This window comes from Bombus pyrosoma, linkage group LG2, assembly GCF_014825855.1.
Source record: "Bombus pyrosoma isolate SC7728 linkage group LG2, ASM1482585v1, whole genome shotgun sequence".
In the NCBI taxonomy this organism is placed as follows: Eukaryota; Metazoa; Arthropoda; class Insecta; order Hymenoptera; family Apidae; genus Bombus; species Bombus pyrosoma.
This window is the reverse complement of record NC_057771.1, coordinates 3,550,259-3,570,222: the sequence shown is the minus strand read 5'-3', so window position 1 is coordinate 3,570,222 and position 19,964 is coordinate 3,550,259.

Genomic DNA, 19,964 nt, shown 5'->3' with positions numbered 1-19,964 from the left:
CTTTGTTCGTTCTCACAAATGGGTAGACTGGGCAAGTACCATATTGTAATCTACGATACACCATTTGTAACAGCGACGTGCGTTATAGGTCATGCTTTTTTTCACGTGTGAGAATACTCTTCTTTTTTTTCCTCTGTTTTTTAATGTGTGTATTCGGTTGAGCGCGCGTCGCTGACTCATGTACGTTGCTCGGATGTTGTACGTACCTCGTCTAAAACGAGAAAAAAGGAACAGAATTTCTTCGAAAGTAGAATCGATATCTGTGCATTTGCTTGCTCACTCGATGAAACGTCCGCGAATTGGTAATTGATGTGTCGTTCGTTATCATTATGCGTCGAGAAAGCAAGAAGGAAACAGCATTAAAATTGTCTAATGTAATTTTGCAATATTCGAGATATTTAATTGTCGTCATCGTGCGACGATGCAGCGGTCGTACCGTGAAAATTCGATTCAAATGTTTTTCCAGCAAGAAACAATTACTACGCGAATTAAGATTATTCGGTACACGAATAAGTAATTTTTCGGCGAAAAATCAGTATTAAGAATCTCAAGAGAAAATACGTACATACATGTAAATTCCTAAGAGCAATAAGTAGTTAATTCGGAACATGCGACTCTTGTAGTAATAATCAATCGGCATTACAGTAACGTATCTCGTTTATCTCATTTGAATAAAATACAATTGCGGGATAAGATACGGCAGAAATCATAGAAACAGAGTATGTTGTAACGCTAGGCATACATTATTATCGTTATTTTCGCGTGTATTATTACTGCACAGTCCTTCCACAAACTATCTTAATCACATTATTAAACGAATGTAGCGTAATAAAATGTTAGATGATGTAGATACAATGTAAATACGATAATGTATCGCTTGACAAATGAAATTTTATTAATACATTCGCTTGTTTCGTATTTAAAGAAAAAGGGAAAAAAAGAGGAAAAGAAGAAGAAATATATAATAACGCTGGAATTATTATTTAGGGGTGCACATTACAAGTAAAAAAAATGAAAAAAAAAAACTAAAGATTCTCAGATAGAAGGGAAAGGTATTTTTAATAAAATCAATTATTAAATAATTCAATGTTATTTAAGCGTAATGATACATCATAATCATTCAAAGTATATGAAATAAATGAGAAAAACAAGAACATAGTATTTATTACCTTATCGGTAAATTAGATTATTAGCGTAAACATTACGAACCAATTCGTACAACCATTGTGTATCAGAGATTATAAAAGGCACGTTACTGCAATAACAGCATCGTGCTCGAACGTTTCCGTAGAACAGTGAATAACCTCCTCGTTCTCACGTACGGACACTTAAGAAGCATGGTTATCCTACTCCCTCTCCTTTTACTTCCAGTTTCAAGAAAAGCGTTACACGCGGACATTCGCCGCTCTTTTCTTTCTCTGTCTTTGTTCTTCGAGTAACATCAAAGTATGTACTTGTACTACGATTCCTACATCTCCGCGCTACCGCGTGTTCTCGGCAACGAGGGTTTCGTAGTTCCACTCACCTCCTCCTTTCCCTCCTTTATCTCCGCACCACGATTTTCGTTACCCACCGCCATCACCGTCTTTTCCACCTTCTCGACCGCAACAGCGCTTTCATGCATCCCTTTTCGTTCCCACATGCAGTGGACGACAAGGTGTTAGTCATCTCAAGGACGTTTGCTGTAATTGGGATAGGTCGGATAGATATGGCGGGAGCGGGGGTGGGGAGGTTGATAAAAAGAGACGGGACGAGGTTAAAGAGAGGGAGGTACGTTGAGAGTAGAAAAGTGGGGGGAAACGAAAGTAGCAAGAGCGAGAGGGATACACAGTTAGAGAGAATTAGCGGCGATGCGTGCGTTTCTGTAAATGGCGCCTGGCTGAGCGTCGCGCGTCACAGTGTCCTCTCTTTCTCTTTCTTGTGGCGCAGCCGTGAGCAGTGAGCACTAGTGAGCAGGGCTCGCGCGCGTCGTCGTAGCACGGTAGTGCGTAGTGCATCAGTCCTGGACCGGAGGTTGTACCGTGAGATACGCGAAGATCTGATGCGAGTGAACGGTTACCGGTGACATCTTTTTTTTCGTGGTTTGTCATGGCGTGTTGTGTCGCATTTATCGTAAGTGAACGTCGATGCTAGTGGTACTCAGCGTTGAATTGGCATGCATGCAACATGGAAGAAGGTGCGTTAGTGCTACGATAGTGGTTTCCAAGCCAGGAGAGTTCCGCGACAGCAACGCCGCCTGTACACGGAACGAAGAGTATATCGGCTGTTATCGCCTCCTACTTCTCTCCTCTTCTTCCTCCCCTTCATCCTTGTCCTTACTATCAACACGCAGCCGCCTCTTCGCCTTTGTTCGGACTCGTGCGAGCTCGTTGCCACGGGCACTACGGAGGCCGCCTCACAGGTAAAGACCGATTCAGGGCCGATACTGTCACAAGATACTAGCGCGCGCGCGCGCATGTACACAGGCACGCGCGCGCGCAAACACGCACATAACAAACAGAAAGATAGATCGAAAGGAAAAGAGAGTGCTCGTCACCGTTGATGCACCGTTCGTGTTTCATCATTCTCGGTGGGAATACCAGACAAAAAAAAAAGAAATAAAGATTGTGAGGTTAGGAATGGAGTCTGTTCGCAGTCACCGACGTAGGTGAAAATGTAATTAAGTTCCGTTCCACTCGGCTGACGTGAAACCGTGCGCCAGCGTAAGTCTTTCGATATACATATGTACCTGTGCGTAATACATTCGAGTGAAATGCGAAATATTTAGTAGTATCCGCACAATGTGAAAATATGTAGAAATATACCAAAGATAGGCGGAGATGAAAAAAGGTAGATAACCAGTCAGTTTATTTTATATACACCTTCCTACGTACATATTACCAGATTATCGATCATCGTTTGGTCAGTATCGATCCTGTTTCGGAGCTATAGGATATGTAATACACGTAATATCAACGATCAAACGATATTAAAAATCAAGCAGAAAATATTATTTACAACACGTATAATAACCGATTTTTCAAAACAAAGATTCATTCACGTTTCTTGCATAACATTTATTTAGATGCATAGACATGTTATCAGATCGGTTATCTTAAAATGTAGGAAAGATATCATAAAATAGTTACTAGAGTTGAGTGGTTTTACGTACTTTCAAAAGCGCAGTCAGTATTATAGCTGGCAGTGAAAAGATCGTGCGTTTTCTTAGCATCTCAAGTTCATAGATTCGTCTATGGTGCAAATTCTATCGTGCGAACCTGTGGAAACCTGTTCTCCGTCGCGAGTTATTTCGATCACAGCGATCCACAGTTTCATTTCTGCCTTGAGTGCGAAAATGCGCATGCGTTGCGACACGGCTGTTTTGCTATTCTCACCGAATAATTTACAGCACGTGAGCTCCACGGGATCGAAGGCGTTCGTGACACGAGCGATATGTATATGAATCAAAGATACGTATGCTTATCTGAACGCGATGCTTAGGCGTGATCCGACGATACGTAGTAAGTGCAACGTGAATAGCGAGCGCAGCGACCGAGCTCGGCGATCGCTTGTGAAAGTTACCATCGATCGGGCCACAAATTCATTCCGTACGTTATTATTCAACACATCGCTCTTACATGCTGCTTTTAATTAGATTATCTGTTATCATCAAGCTGTATATTATAATATGTACCTATGATGATATGGTGTTGTCTTTCGAATTATTTGTAATTGCGTTCGGAATCGAGAAGTTACAATTTACAATAAATCGAGGTAAGGCAAGTGTCGGCACAGTTCTTGAGCATGATATTTATGTATGAGCAGTATTCGATTAGAGATACTTTTGATAGGAAACGAGATGGAACGTCGTTTACGGATTTCTTTCGTACATATAACGAAAATAAAAGATGTTCAATCTTTTTGTATCATACACCACTATATTGTGAACTCATTAGAAACAAATAGATAAGATTTTTCCATTGAAAGTGAGCCTAAACGCGATTTCATTTGGTTCATTTTTGATTCAAATTTCGCATAACACCGTAAAACGTAGCATGCTACCGAGTTATACGATAAATATGTCGTATGTATATAGTCCGAACGAGATTGTATTTAGACCCGTTTTAATTGGAAAAACTCGATCTATCTGTTAATATTTTCATGAGTGTAGAATAATAAAATAAAAAATTTTTTATTTCCGTTATGCGCTGTTCGCACTTATCTTTCTGAATGCATAGCCAGTCGCCAACGGTGGGGACTTGATCTGGCGAAACGTGGTGGGGATACTACTGTTACAATGATCCGGGGTGAAAAACGTTACAATGATCTGCAGACCACTATACTTTCGCGTATTATGGTAAATGTTAACGCTTTTTTGCATTGATCTCGGCGTTATCATTAGTGTTATTGTCATTTGACAGCGTTAACAACCATTAAATCGATTGTTACATGCTATATTAACAGAAATGTTACGATTACATTCGACTCGCGTTGCAAACAATTTATTTTTACACTATGCAAGGTTCGATGAAACGATAGCTATAATAGATACTTGTGCAAAGCAAAGAATCGGTACTTCAACGTATGCAAACCCTCATCTTTTCTCGGTAAACATGATGATAGCTATATGTGATGGTTTCTTACAGTATCGCATCGGTTGTAACTATTATAACTGGCTTAGTTCCATAATGGCTTCACCATGCGTCCGTCTATTACCTTTCGGCATCACTTACAGTCAGCGCCATTCTGCAAGTTGTATTCTTTGTTCCGAACGATAATAATTCCCCGTGCATTTCTTCAAACAGCAAACTTTTCTTATATGTATTAATTAAGAAGGTTAGGTTTCATTGGCCGCTCAATGGCAAGTATTACCCACCGTTGCTATCCATCGTATTACACACGTTTATCGTTATATGAAATATGATTTCGTAAAAAGCTCATGCAAGTGTATGAGATGGTGATTCTCAAGTAAACAAAAGAACTTTCGCTGCTCAGGTCACTGATGCAGTGCAACGATGAACTAAGCGATTCAACTTGTGTGCACGGCTGACTAATAACGTTGCGTGGCAAAAAATATCTTTAATATTTTTATAAAGTCAGTCTCTTCGATAAGATGTTCCGCTAGAGCCATTGCATTATGCGCAAAACCATTCTCGTATAATTTGAAATAGCACGTTGCTCCTTTCCATCGTTGTTTCTTCGTTCAAACGATGAAACAAGTGTAGTCGGGAGATTCTCTTTCTCTCTCTCTCTCTCTCTCTCTCCCCTGTCTCTTCTTTCCTATAACGAAGGTGGCACGTTTATGATTCACCGATACAGTTCATTATTATTCAACGCGTTTCATCGTCTTTGATATGTTAATCTTTTTCATAGATTTTGTTTTACAAATTATGGAACGTATTAAAAGAATCAAAGAGAAAACAAAAATTGCATTTCAGTATCCGTAGAATACTTTGCTCGATATAGAAATTTCTCGTATAGTCCGAGTCGAATGGTTGTTGCTATGTGCAGTTTCTTGCTCTTTCCTGTGTACGAGACCGCTCGTTAGTTCTTTTTAAACCTCCTACATATTTCAGATAATCGCACTTTGGCTGCTTTCTTCTTCTTTTTCACCTTTGTCACGATTAAATTCACACAGCAAAGGGGAATCAAATCTCAGGAGTCGGTTTCGCGTTAAAGTACCCGTTCTTACCACGCGATTATCGAATTTTCCTATAAATAGTCTACTACTAACGAAACGCAGGTTATTAATATTACCATTCGTACGGTTGAGTGCGAGAGAAAAGGTAGGAATGGGGAAGACAAGAGAGTGTTGGCGGTGCCGGCGGCAGGTAACAGTGCATGCCAAACGACCGAGGAATTCAACTGTCGTTTCCATGTATGTTCTATCACCATTGCCAATCAATGAGACATTGGGCAGGTCGCCATCGATTATGAAACCGTTTCGTTTTACCGCCGGTGAAAATATTAACCATTACCACTTACGTGGCACAGGCTTCACTTCCGGTCGCGTTGTATTTTATTATGGTGGAGGCAGGTACACATTGAGCGGAACGCCACGCAAACTCGAACTGTTTTAGCAGTGGATAAGGTTGCGTTACCCTTTTAATTCGGGATCGGTAAATCCGATCCTGGTCAGATCTGTCGCTAACCACATCCGCCGCCGCTGTTGCCGCCACCACCGCCGTCGTCGACTCGACGCTTTACGAGAGTCACTGAGAAGCACATCAAGATGCCCGCGCATGCAACTCGTCATCGTCATTGTCGTCGTCGTCGACTATACGTTCGTGACCCTACCTATCGTATACGTATTACTGTATATGCTAGTCACAGGTGTGTATATATATATACACACACCTATATGTATGTATATATGTATACATGTATGTAATCGCGAGACTGCAACCTACTACTCTTTTAATAGACGACGGAATAGGTCTATAGACACACGCTAGACGTCGTCCACGGTCAATGCTTGGCACATGGCGACACCGGGACTGAACGTTGAATGAAATATTTTCGAGAGCGTATCCGGTTGCGTTCGCAGGCACCCGTCGATCGACTGACTTCGATGACAGTTTTAGCGTTACCAAACTGATCGGGAGATTGAACTTTTGATGCAACGCATGCATTTTCTATTTTTATACTCTTTTATCTTTTTTTCAAATTTCTAATACCTCCAACTTATGTAATGAATTTCGGTATTTACTTGGAATGTTATGTAACGCGAATTTTTTTAATTAAATACAATATATATATATGTATAGCGAATGTTTTAAGAATTAATTAAAAACTGCAAGTCGGTGTCTCTATCTATTAGATTAGGCTAGTTTATTTGAATGTATAGGAATATAATATTATATTGGATTAGAATAATTATTAAGTATATGCGATATATTATCATTATTGTGATTGTTATTTTTAGGGAACATATCTCGCTTGTTGTTGAGTATGTTATATACTTTTATAGTATTGATAAACTGATACTTATATGTATATATACACATACTATGTTAATTATATAGTATCATCGAGCCTTAATGTCAAACGGTTCACATTTCTCGGTTAAGATACGAATTTTTATTATACTTGATATTATAATTTTATATTTTTATACATTTCGAGCTTTATCCTATTTTCCTAGATTGTTACAAGACTTCATAAAAATAGAAGGCATTACATTTAGCGATTTATAAGTATCAATGATTTTGTTACTAAGCTTTTTTCACGCCTTTTCGCAGATGGGTCTAGAATCACCGTTATAGCATAGCATGTTTGATATATTTTTTGTAAAAAGAAAGAAAAATTGCTGATCGAATGTTACGTATTTTATCGTGTACAACATGATCTTTGTTGCGTGCAGTTTTTAAATAATATATAATTGAAATAAATTCAAAAATTCTATCATCGTATCCAGATAAAATAAACGATTCGTTTTACCGGCAATCGTATCTGATCGAAGAAATGTGACAATCTGTGCTCGTACGTGAGCGATATTAACACCTACAATGGTAGATTGTTATCCTCTGGTGGACTTTTCGAGACTTTATCGTCGTATTTAAACATTTTTTGTTAATTGTCTTTTATCCAAAATAAGATCGAAACAATAAACGACCGAGTAGTACCGCTATGTGTTAGATTTGAAAGTCAACAAATATGTCTTTCGAACCAGCAAGAATCGAAACTTTGTATATAAATTAATTAAATGGTGGATTGAAACATCCTTTAGACAAAAAAAGAAGATATGAAAGCTGTTTCCATCGATATCGGGAAATTGGAAATCTAAAAGTTCTTGGGAAGAAAGAGAACATAAATAAATTGAGATACCAAATCGAAAAATTTTAACATTTCTGCTCTGTTCTTTTTCCTGATTAGATTTAGAATTTTCAACGAATCCTCTTAAAAGGCGAAATGCAAAAGTAAAAAACGAACAGAAGAATAAGGAAAATAGTCTAGAAGCGCGGAGAACAAAGACTTCTTTTTCTAGAACGACTAGCGTCAGTCTGGACGTTCTTCGATCATGAGGCTCAATTGAGGTGCGTCGCCTGTATACTCTAGTGGGTGATCAAACAAATTACATTATGTGGAATTGCAAGCTCAAAAGCCCGCCTATTAACCACCGTCTGTGGGCTGCAGCGGTGTACGTGTGTAGTATGCATACGCGTGACGCAAATATATAGAGACTTTCGATTGATTCTGCGTGTAATAATAGCACAACAGGGCGGTGCTGCCGTGCAGTCTGCTAGCTCGCAACTGATTATGAGGTGCACAAGGCAAAAGATGACTCTGCCAATTATCCTCATCGATCGTCTTCTTCAAATGAAATTTCGATTTCATCGGAATTTCACGTTTCGGTCGCGGGCCTTATCTGTTGCGCGGCAACGTCGTCGACGAACATATCGATAGAAGAAGAAAAGGAAACGTCTCTGATCCGCGTCATTATTAACGCTTAGATACATTTCACTTAATACGATGTGCGCTTGATTAGAGTTTGAAACGTGTGTCCGAAAATCATCGTTATTCAACGCGAGGTCCATCCTTTTTCCATTCGAATTGGACTGCGTCGAAGTGAATCGCAAGTTTAGTTTTGCATCATCGACGATATTGGTGGAAAAAAATATCCAGTTGAACGCGCAAACACTCGTACGTTGTTGATTCCGTTCGTTATTTCCTGGACTATTGTACGTTATAATTTGCCAATTAATAATATTAGCGAACGAGCGATGATCGAGGACGAGTGGCAGATCAATTTTTCTAAACTACTATCAGTTTTACAAGGGCGGTATATTTATCGTAGATTCGTTTACACTCGATTTCGAAGGCGGTTTATATCGTAGTCGATGGTTTTCTTCTACTTTTATAAAAGTGGAATTTATTAGAGTTGATAATTTGCGACTTGTGAACTTTCGCTAATTACAGATACTGGGTCGTGCGAGAAAATTTGGAATATCGAAGAATTGAAGAACTTTGATGTTGTCGAGTTACCGCGCATTGATTAATGTAATTGAAACAGACTTTAGAAAAATTGACTGGTGGCCGGTCGGAAAAACACCACTGTATTAATAGGCCTGCCGGTACCATGTTGTATAAACTGATGGTAAAACCGATTCGATTTTCGGAAGATTAAAGGAATTATTTATTGCAGGCGTATAGGTATTTATACCGCTGAAAAAATGATTTCCCTCGCGCAAATGTGAAAGTTCAACCGATTCTAAGACTGAATGAATTGTAGCCAGTTTATTATTAGCACGAGATCGATAAAGAATAATCTACATATCGGACACTCGTGGTTTTTCTTCGATAATTTGCGATACGATAAAGAGCGAGGGCACCTATTAAACTGATACGCCGGTAAATATCGTGAATCGTAACAGCGTACTCAATGCCGTTTTATCTAAGACTTGAGCATTTTCCGTGTTATGTCATTGATCCACGAGGTACTATGAGACAACAGCCGGAACAATTATCTTGTTGCAATCGTGACTAACGATGCATCCAACTAAACGGAACACGATCGTTCTTGTTAATTTCATAATTTTTATGTCGCTCGCTGAATATATATTTGAACGTAACATAATCGAATAGGGTAATAGGCTGATAGTTCCAACAATACGTGCCTATAACATAATTAGCTTGGTAAAAATAATTGCAAGTCCGCAAAGTAATCGTGAAAAGACCAATGACACGATCAATGTTATAATAAACGATATTTTGAAAATATTCAAGAAGATGGCGAGAAATACGTATTTAATTTGAAAAAAGAGAGAGTTTTGTTAACGTAGGAGCGTATCGAATTGGAAAATGTGACTTGTCATGTTTTTTCTTGATCTTGCATAAGCTTAGTATATCTTGTATTTTGACTTTTTTTATTATTATTATTATTCATTACACGAGGTAAAGCAATAACCGTTTTGACAACAAAAACGATACAAATGCATTTTCAAAAGATTTCTTTTTTTAGTAACTTTATTGGTATGTACATATATATACTTAGGTATTTTTCAATACAACTACCACCCTTATTTGAACACTTATCGTAACGCGGGACGAGTTTTTGTATACTTTTCGACATATGTATATACACTTCCGTGGCAAGTTCATATAACCACCGTCCCACACCGTCCTTTACTTTGAAACTTTAAATCATCGTCGCGAGTGAAATGTTATCCATTGAAAAACTCAATTTTTCGAAGAAATGGTAATCCGGCTCGTTTGATGCCTACGCATTTTTCAAGGCTCTCTGTGATGAAAGAACAGAACATTTACGATCACGCACAGTTTCTTTAACCGCATTGAATCTCTGTATCCATCGTTTTACGAATGATTCAATCGCAATCTACCGCAAACTCGATGGTGAATTCCTTTTCGAGGAAAGTTTTCAGCATTAAAAGATCGTAAAAGTGCGACAGGCCGTACTCGCTCGTCCACAGGATTTTCGATTTACAACGCAACTTTAAATGCTACTTATATGAAACTACGACAATATTGATTATTTAAAGACGAAATTCAAGCATATCTCATCGCTTCATATGGCTTCTATACGTAAACGGCTATTACTTCCTCGACGACCTTCGTACTTTACATTCCAAAATACATTACCTCGTACAATACCGTTACGAAATCAGTTAAGTCTGCACGCAGTTTATCAATCAAGATACAGAAATGTACAGGGTTAAAGAGAGCTCTCTCCGAATTGTCGAGCTATCGCCTAATTCGACTACGCAGCGATGCAACAATTCTTTTCCTCTTGTTTCTGACAATGTCAGCACGACTCAGTGTTACATTCGGTTACACCATTAAATACTCGTACTTCACGTTAATACTCGTTTAGAATTCCACTGACGCGGATAAAAAAATGCTTTACATTCCTTCCGTCAACTATAGCACGCGTAATAGTATCGGTTCTGCTATTACTACTATTACTCGCGATTACGCATCGACTCGTCGTCGTTCAGGCATTTATTTGTAGATTTTCATTCAACGAGTACTGCTAAGCGCTAACTGTAACTTATCGACGTCCTTCCTCTACTCGTTTCCCACTACTCGTCTTTGCTTGCTCGCAAACGACAACCAGTTATCGATTACCTATTACAACCAATAAAGATGAAAAAACGACATTATGCCGTATCGTTACCGTGGCTCGTCTCTTCTGCTCTCCCTCCAATCAGATTTATTACGTAATCCGTGTCTCTTCTTGGCTTAGGTGATTCTACGATCGCGGTCATCGGGCAGAGAGCTATCTGATGCCAGTTATAGTTTATTTTAAATATGTATCATTGTTCGATAGGTAAAGTGCGGTTTTCCGAAATTCCAAGCTATTCGATCGAAATTTTGCAAATTTCGAAGGATACCGATCCTTCTCCTTTCTAAATGTCTCCGCGTAAGGCGGTAGATAGACTCGCGTCTTCTGCGCATGGAAAATATCCATTTTTTTAATTAGCTTGGTAGACGTTTCTTCGAGCCACAGTTTACGCATAGTTTGTTACGATTTCGCTCGTTTTTCATTCAACATCGATTTGTACATCGATAAGCAATATCAGTGAAAAATCACACAATAACATTGTTCAAGTATTAGTATATATTAGTACATAGCGAGAGAGCTAGAAGCGATGACGCCTGTGTAACATTTCATTAAATCGGATAAGCGAATGATTCAATCGGCAAGAGTTCAACTACCAAAACCTTCAAAATAATGATTTATTAACTTTCCTGTTTTTCTTCTTTTTTTTTTTTTGTTTATAGCTAAAATACACAGATGCCTTTGGCAAAATCAATCGGTCATTAACCAACATTTCGTCCTAATAAGTGGATTTGTATGTTTTTGTCCATCGTTGATGTCGGTTCTATGACCGTCGACGATTTGTCGCTTCTTTGGTAGTCGAGTAAATAAATGTACGTCATATGCATGATCAGTAGTCAATGGACGTAGTGGCATCGTCGACGATGATTACTCATTCGCAAATATGTACTATCATTACTAGTAGACCGATTCTACTAATGAAATCTTTGAATCTTGAAAAGGTATATTTTTTTTATTCTCTAATCTATATAATCGATTACAATTATCATATTATTTTCCTAATCGAAGAATTCGTTATCTAAATAAATTTGCATCTGTCTTAAACGATTTGTTTAGTCGAAGTAAAAACTAAGATAAGAACTGCTTTAATAGAAAACTTGAGCTTTAACTCTGTTGCTTGTATTAATATCGCATTCATGTGCTGCATCTCTCGATTCTCTGAAATTTATCAAGGATTATGAAAACGATCGATTGTTAACTGTTACTTTTTGTTTCTGTTATTCCTCTCACGCAATGCTTACACCTACCGTATACGTAGTAACGATAATGCGCCAGCGTATGAGGTCAGATAAGAAAAACAGCAAAATGTACATATTTTTATATTACGATATTCAAACAAAGGCAATAATCCGTCACAATTTCTGGAAGAAGAAGTATTCAAGCAGTGAATTTAATAAATTAGAAATGAACGTAGCTTGTGGGAAATGCGTAGCCTCAGACTCGGATCGTAGTAGCAAGCGGCAAACGTACACGTTCTTCACGTGTACCTATAAGTAGTACTCTGCTGTATCAACGAGACAAAGATTCTTTGGGTTCTAATGGTTCGTTTAACTATTCTTTGTTGGAACTCTGTGAAACAAGATGCATTCTGGAACATCGATGATGCATTTTTGCCAACAGGATAAAGCACTTCTTCTTTGAACATCAGCCCTATGAAACCAACCATGCATGTAGAAACATACTTACGTGGACCAGTTGTGTGGCAGTAGAATGAATGTCTAGCGGTGTGCACGTGACCAGAGATCAGCCAATAGGTTGAGGCCCATTCAACATCGCTTTGACTGCAGTATCGTATCTACTTCGCACACACATTGTATGTATTTCGAACTTAAAGATAAATTCGATAGCCGATTACGCATTTTCATTGAATTTTTCGCGTGAAATTCATACGATTCTGTTCTCTGCGGCCATCGATTTTACACCGTTTCCCATTCCCTCGTTCTCTCTTTATCGATTCATACGTTCGTCACCTAACCACCAAGAAATCTTCTGTTCGCATATCACCCTACCTATTCCGAGCGGATTTCATTCATTCCAGTGGAAATATACCATTCCAAGGATAAGCCAATTGTATCATCGCATTTTTTCCCGTGAAGACACACGTGAGATAGATAGAAGATATCTGGACAGTTTTATCGTATAACTTTGCAACAAAGTAGCTCTACTATCGCGTCTTCATTTTCGATGGAAAGTAATTCAGCAAATTATTACGCGGACTATTACGTGGAGAATCTGAAATTTCAATGTTAACTCGAATATATCGAATATGTACAATTTTGCTTTTAACATAAAACTTTGTTTCAAGCTAATTAACAATGCTAACTTATTTTGTTTAATAATACTAAGTAATAGCTGTAGATATGTACATATAGGTACAACGAGTAATATTCGAAACCAAGCTTTTCGAATCTATTTCCTCCTATCTAATGGCCAGAGCCTTAATTTAAAAATTTTAAAAATTATCGTAAACTATCGATCGCCGATACGTCGAACGAAATTGTTCTATCATATTTTACATATAGCGACAAAAGAACGCACGCGCTTGTTAACCTTTCTCTGTAATATTTTACTTATTTATAACCATTTTATAAATATCGATATAGTAGACGTCGAGTAGCCGATATCAGATATGAAACTTTCTTGTTCCAATCAAGAAATATTCTTTATCTTTATAGCATCGATGTTAATTAAAGTACGTTTCAACCGTTCGCAAAAAACTACGAAATCTGCGGAAAAGGAAACATAAACCTAGAAGCTATACAACTGTATCTAATATTTCTTTTTCTGTTACGATATTATTTTTGCCTATGTCAATTTTATTTCATAATAATAGATTTGACGTATCATAGTGACTTTATCGGGTTCGAGCATCTTTATTTTCCTACAAATTTTCTTAGCTGCCGATTAATTTTGCTACAGTTTTTCATCTTTTACGTTGCAACTTCACTCTGGTTTCAATGAACAGAGAAGCTTTGACGATTTGACACTTTAAGAAATACTTCTGTAGGGAAATAGCTGAGAGAGAGAGAGAGAGAGAAGGAGATGGGAGGATGTAAGAAGGAGGAGGGAAAAGGAACTACTTATTTCCCTACACTTTAATATACGATTAAAACAGGAAAGATGACGCGTGTTTTGTGCCTAATATCGGACTCCAAAGTTGCCTGTATCGTTACTCCCTGTTCTGACGCATGTCGAATTTCTAAGAAACCTTTTTCGTGTCTCGCGTGGAGTTAGTACACAGAGGCTATCCACGTGAAGTCCCATAACGAGGTTACGCCATTCATCGACAGCGCACGAAAGTCTATGAAGGGAAATGCAGAAGGGGAGTCGAGTCACTACAAGGTACTCCCGCAGTACCTCATTGATCAAGTCTTTACCGGGGTCGTGTTCTACCTCTAACAGAGAATTCGAGTGGAATTTGTAGAACTGTTTTTCAAACGACCTTCGAATAGTAGGTATTTAAATCTTTGCGGATTGATACCACGACAATAAATCGGCAAGATAACCGGACGACCGTAGTCTTACAGTCTTTTTTCTTCGTATTACGCTAAACACATGGTACGATGTTACCATTGTGAGTTTCATTTTTCTCTATATTTTCTATTTTATTTCATATCTTGCGTTTTTTTCTCAATTTTATTCCGCTTTTGGGGCAAGAGACAGAATCAAGATTAAAAAATGTAAAAAATTTGGACTGGGAAAGAAATTCTATATATATATTACATACAATTATATAGTAAATTACTAATTTACCTGTGAACTGCTATTCATTAAACGTTATTGTCTCGTTTTAACCGTAAAGTTCTTCGTAAAAGAATATTTTATTATATTCATCGAGGCATTGAATTGTAATTTTATATTTAAGATAACCGGTAAAACTGTTGGTAATCCGAAACGATTTAGGGAAAGCGTTTTCGACTCTTGTCAGGAAGAAACTCAGAAACAGAGAAAATGCTTTTACGCCAATGAGATGCACGCACGGTAGTAGGTATATAGCTCTCCCCCCCCTCTCTCTCTCTCTCTCAGTCACTCACTCACTCGCTTACTCACTCGCTGTGTACGCGCTCTCTGCACGCATATACCGAATCTCTCTTTCTGTCTTTCCGTTTCTTACGCCGTACTTACACACTTGTGTATGAATTGCGCGCAGGGCTGTAGCCAAGGATCAACTAATTTGAAAATTTCACCGTCCAAATGTCGTATATTAAAAATAATCAGTTAATAGTTGCTACGCTTCGTTTGGTTTCGCAGAAAAATACAAATTACTTACGAATTTATTCGCATGTCTTCGCATATGATACGAAGAAAGTATGTTATTAATTCGAGGTAACTTATAGTGAATTCGATAGAATAAAAAATCTCCTATTGTTTAAAGCTTAGCGTAGTATTGTTTAACGGTTATTATCGTTCCTCGTTTAATGTAATACATATTAGTATAAATACCATACCTAGTATAAGAACACATGCGCATATATATATTCGTCTCTCCGTGATGCTACTTGTGTACATAGTAAATATATATGCATATGCAAGTATGTGTGACGCATGAGCCTTCTACAAACGCTTACGCACGGGATACGAGAGGCTACTGTTACGCCAGATGTCTACTATGTCTACGAGCCACGAGGCATGCGTAGATTTTAATTTATGATCATGACACTTGACAAAAAGCAAGTGTTCCGCTTGGAGATTTAAAAAAAGGACATATTTTTGACAATTAACGGTTTTAAAAGAAAAAATATTAATTTTTTCGTTAGCCGGGAAAAAATGTTACTTCTTTTCTAAAAATATTAATTATAATTCCATAGAATCTGGTAATTATTTACATATCCATATGACTAAGTTTCTAAAAATATGTTTCGTTCGCTTATCACTGCACCGTTATATTTTATCGCTGTATTATTATACTCGTACTATCAAGCAATCTGTAGTATTACTTGCTTTACAGTTTTCACATCAAAATAAGAAACTACAATCAATTATGATAATCTGCGCGTGATAATTTTTGATATATCGAATTTCTATATATGATATCACATAGAATTTTAATGGAAAAGCAGAAATGAAGGGAGGTAATGATAGACGATAATGCAATGAGCGATACGAGCAATATATAATATCTCGCTACTGATCATTTTGATTCGTTGTATTATTCGAAGGCTTTGAACGATGAATAATGATGTTGACTTAGAAGTTGCTACGTCTAGGCAAGCAGATGATCATCTCTCACAAACAGTTTGAGTATTTTGAGCAAATATTTGTAGTTTACGAATAGTTTACAAATGCAGCTAAGAGAATATAATTATCGCGCGTTTGTGACTATTTTAATAGGAACAGAATAAGTAGATAGCGATGGACCAAATAGATGTAAATCCTGTATTAAAAAAGTTATTTTGTTACTCGACTAAAGTTGTTAAATGTATTTCTTTCAATCCCGCACGATCGAAGATATTCAACTCCTTTCAAAGGATTTGAATTCTTCGTTTTTGTAAACTGACATTGTTAAAAATACATCAAATATTTTAATAGCATTTATGATGTTTAGCTGTAGAACATAAACGTGCGATTGAGAATCTTCATTGATAATTTCATCGTATTTTATAAATAACATTTGTTTATTCAAATTATTACGAACCTTATAACCATTAGTTAACAACTATTAATTAAAGACAAAAGATTTGACGAATGTTTGCGTTAGAGGAGTATTTAATAACTTTTGCGTTCAAATATTTTTAACTCTTAACTGGTATTTAACTGATATCTGTAAATTACAAGCGAGCACAGTTTCATTCCGGCTTGTATTTTGCTGTTTACGCAACGAAAGCTATCGACAATCTCGATAAAATATCTAAATATATAAAAATATCAAAGAATTGAAATGCAATTCGTAATCGACCGATAATTAAATAACTAAGTACATGATTAACAATATGAAACATAAATGATCAGATATTACAAAAGCTATGCTATAATTACTCGCTAATATATGTATATAACTAGCTGATAGTATGCATGTTAGCTACTTTTTGCGTATTTATACGATACATCGTTTTATTCCTTTTTTTTTAAATATAAAATACTCTCTTTTTTTCTTGCACATATCGTACACGTGTACTTCAAACTTTATCAAACTATCGATCATTATTTAATACCGATGAATTAGTATGCGCTGCTTGGTCGTTAAAGGGTGGGTCAAAATCATGGAGGGCACCAAGAATAGAATTTTTTATCTCTTTATTAGAGAAGTCCGGATAGTATATTTATTTTCCATCCAAGAAATTTACGGCAATTATATATCGAGCATTTGTTTATAAACTTTTTATATATACATATATATAAATGTATCGTAATTATTTTAATCACATTACTTTAATTCGTAATTACCATCATTTGTTTATTATTTTTTTATATTATTTGCTCATTAACTTCTAGTTTTGTTGGGTCGAGTGTCATCGTTAAATCTTTCGGATAAAGATATAAAAGGTAAGAGAGAGAAAAAAGGTTTTCGTGGCCATTTATGGCCGAAAGTGTTTGTCGTATATTTAGAGGAGTACGTGAAAATGGTGGTTACAGAAGTAAAACGTTAAGGTGATGACCAGAAAGCGAAACGAAACGAAATCTTACCGACGTTGCATTAAAGTAAATTCGAAAACGTAATGCACCGTTCTTTAAAACAAACGAACAGACACATGGAGAAATTCCTTGAAACGAAGGAAGAGGCAATAGGAACGTGAACCTACGGGTCCGCGGGGAGCGTGACGACGGTCCTGAGGCTACAGACCGTCGCGTCGGCGGTGTAGCGCGCTCGCTAGTGTGCGTAGGTGTGTGCTCCGGGTTAGAGGCTCCTACACGTACACGAGGCTGGTGTGTGCCTCTGTGAGAGACCGTTTCGCATAGCAGGCTCGCGCTGGTGTGCGAGCAAGCCAGTCAGAATCCGTGAAGTAGCGGATTCCGAGTGTGTGAGTGAAGTAGCGGCTGTCAGTGAATGTGCGCGCGCGCCGTTCTGGCTCGTTCGAACGGTTCGGTGGTGTGTACGCGACCATGCGCGTGTATACGTCTATACGCGGTCGACAAGATATGAAGTAAAGGCGGTGTGGTGGAGAACGAGGAGAAGAAGGTAGTAGTAGCAGTGGTAGCGGTAACGGTGGCGGTGGTGGTAATAGTAGTAATGGTAGTAGTATAATTGAGTGTGTGCGTGATGCCTGGTTGGTTATATGGCTCGACAAGTCGCAGGCAGTTCAGTTGAGCAACCGAGCCTGAGCCCATACGTGTGCATGTGATGAAAAAGAGCGAGGCAAAAAGAAAGAGAGAGGGATCGCGTGTATGTAATTCAAGTGGAAAAGAAAGAGAAAATCGAGGACGAAACACGTATACTTGACGGGGAAGATGTCAATAATTCGGTGGTACTGTGATTCGCGTTTCTTCAAACTATGGTAAATAAGAATATATCATAGAGCATGCATCGATGACGACGTCATGACCGTGTCGTGGTTTTGTAGTCACCATCTCCTCTCGGTTGGTCGTTCGGTCTACTGTGACGGATTTCCGTGATGCGAGTGCACGCGTATTCACTCGAAAGAGCCAACGACGAAAATTACAGCAACGGCAAGGGCGGTAGAAGCCCGGCACGTAGCGACGCGGCGCGCCGATGCTTCCCGGGAATTCGAGTCGATCCTTACGTTGATCGTCGATACTCACGGCACATACCTAGGTGACACGGTGGAGTGGCAGTCTCGAGACCACGACGATGACGATGACGGCGACGCACGGCGACGGCGACGATGGCATTCATAGCCCTGGTGTATATACGTGTGTTGCTACGCGCGCGTGTGTAAAGTCGCTCCGCGAGAATATTTTTTTGTGTGCGTGCTATTCGTTTGCTCGCTCGCGCCCGCTTGTGAGCTTCCTTCTGGGAACATAGTTGCGTACAGAATATATGTGTGTGTGTGTGTGGTGAGTGAGTGCGCGCGCGCGCGCGCTCGCTCCACTGTATATACATACACGTGCGCGGACCTCTTGCATTGTGTGTCAGTGACTCTCCATGCTCTTGGTGGAAGTAAGTGAGGTAGTTCCATCGCTGTCACGAGCATCCACTACCTGCCCTAGGAGTCTTACTATACGATGCCTATATCGTCTCTCGTCTATTTATACGACGACCATACACGACTCGTAGTTGCCTCTTCTCCCTCACCTTTCCTCAATCACTCCTTTAATCCTCTCTCTCTCTCTCTCTCTCTCCCCCCCTCTCTCTCTCTAATAAACACATACACACACTCTCTTTCTCTCTCTTTAACTCTCTTCCCCTTTCTTCCGTTTCTCTCTTGCTCTCTATTTCTTTCTCTCTTTCTTTTTTCTGCTCTTTCTCATAGTTTCTCTGTCTCTTGCTTGCATTCACTCTGCTGCCCCACCAGGTTTCCTCTTTCGTATCGGCTCCCTTTCTCCCACCTCTCTCCCCACGTCTTTCTCTTCTTCTGCCTCTCCTCTCCCCTCGGTTCGTGACGACATCCGCGAACGAGCAAGCGACTCGGCTCGAGTCGCCTCGAGTCGAGCCGAGAGAGCCGCGCGCCGAAGTCCGTCGTACACCCTCGTACTTACGTACACGCGGAATGTGCCGCCAGGAATTCTCTCTCACAATGGATTTATTGTGTTAGTGAGTAATAGCGGCGTGTGCGCGATAGTGTATCGTGTGAGACGATCAGAAGACGCTGACCAGGACGACAACGACGAAGACGACGATTACGAATTACGATTCCGACTACTACGACTACTACGACGCCTACGACGACTTCAACGACGACGACCAAGAGGACGACGAACAGAAAGAACGTGCGCGTCCGGCTTAACTCACGAGTCAAGATGGAGCTAGTAGACGTGGTACGTGAATTTCGCGAATTCAGTGCGATTT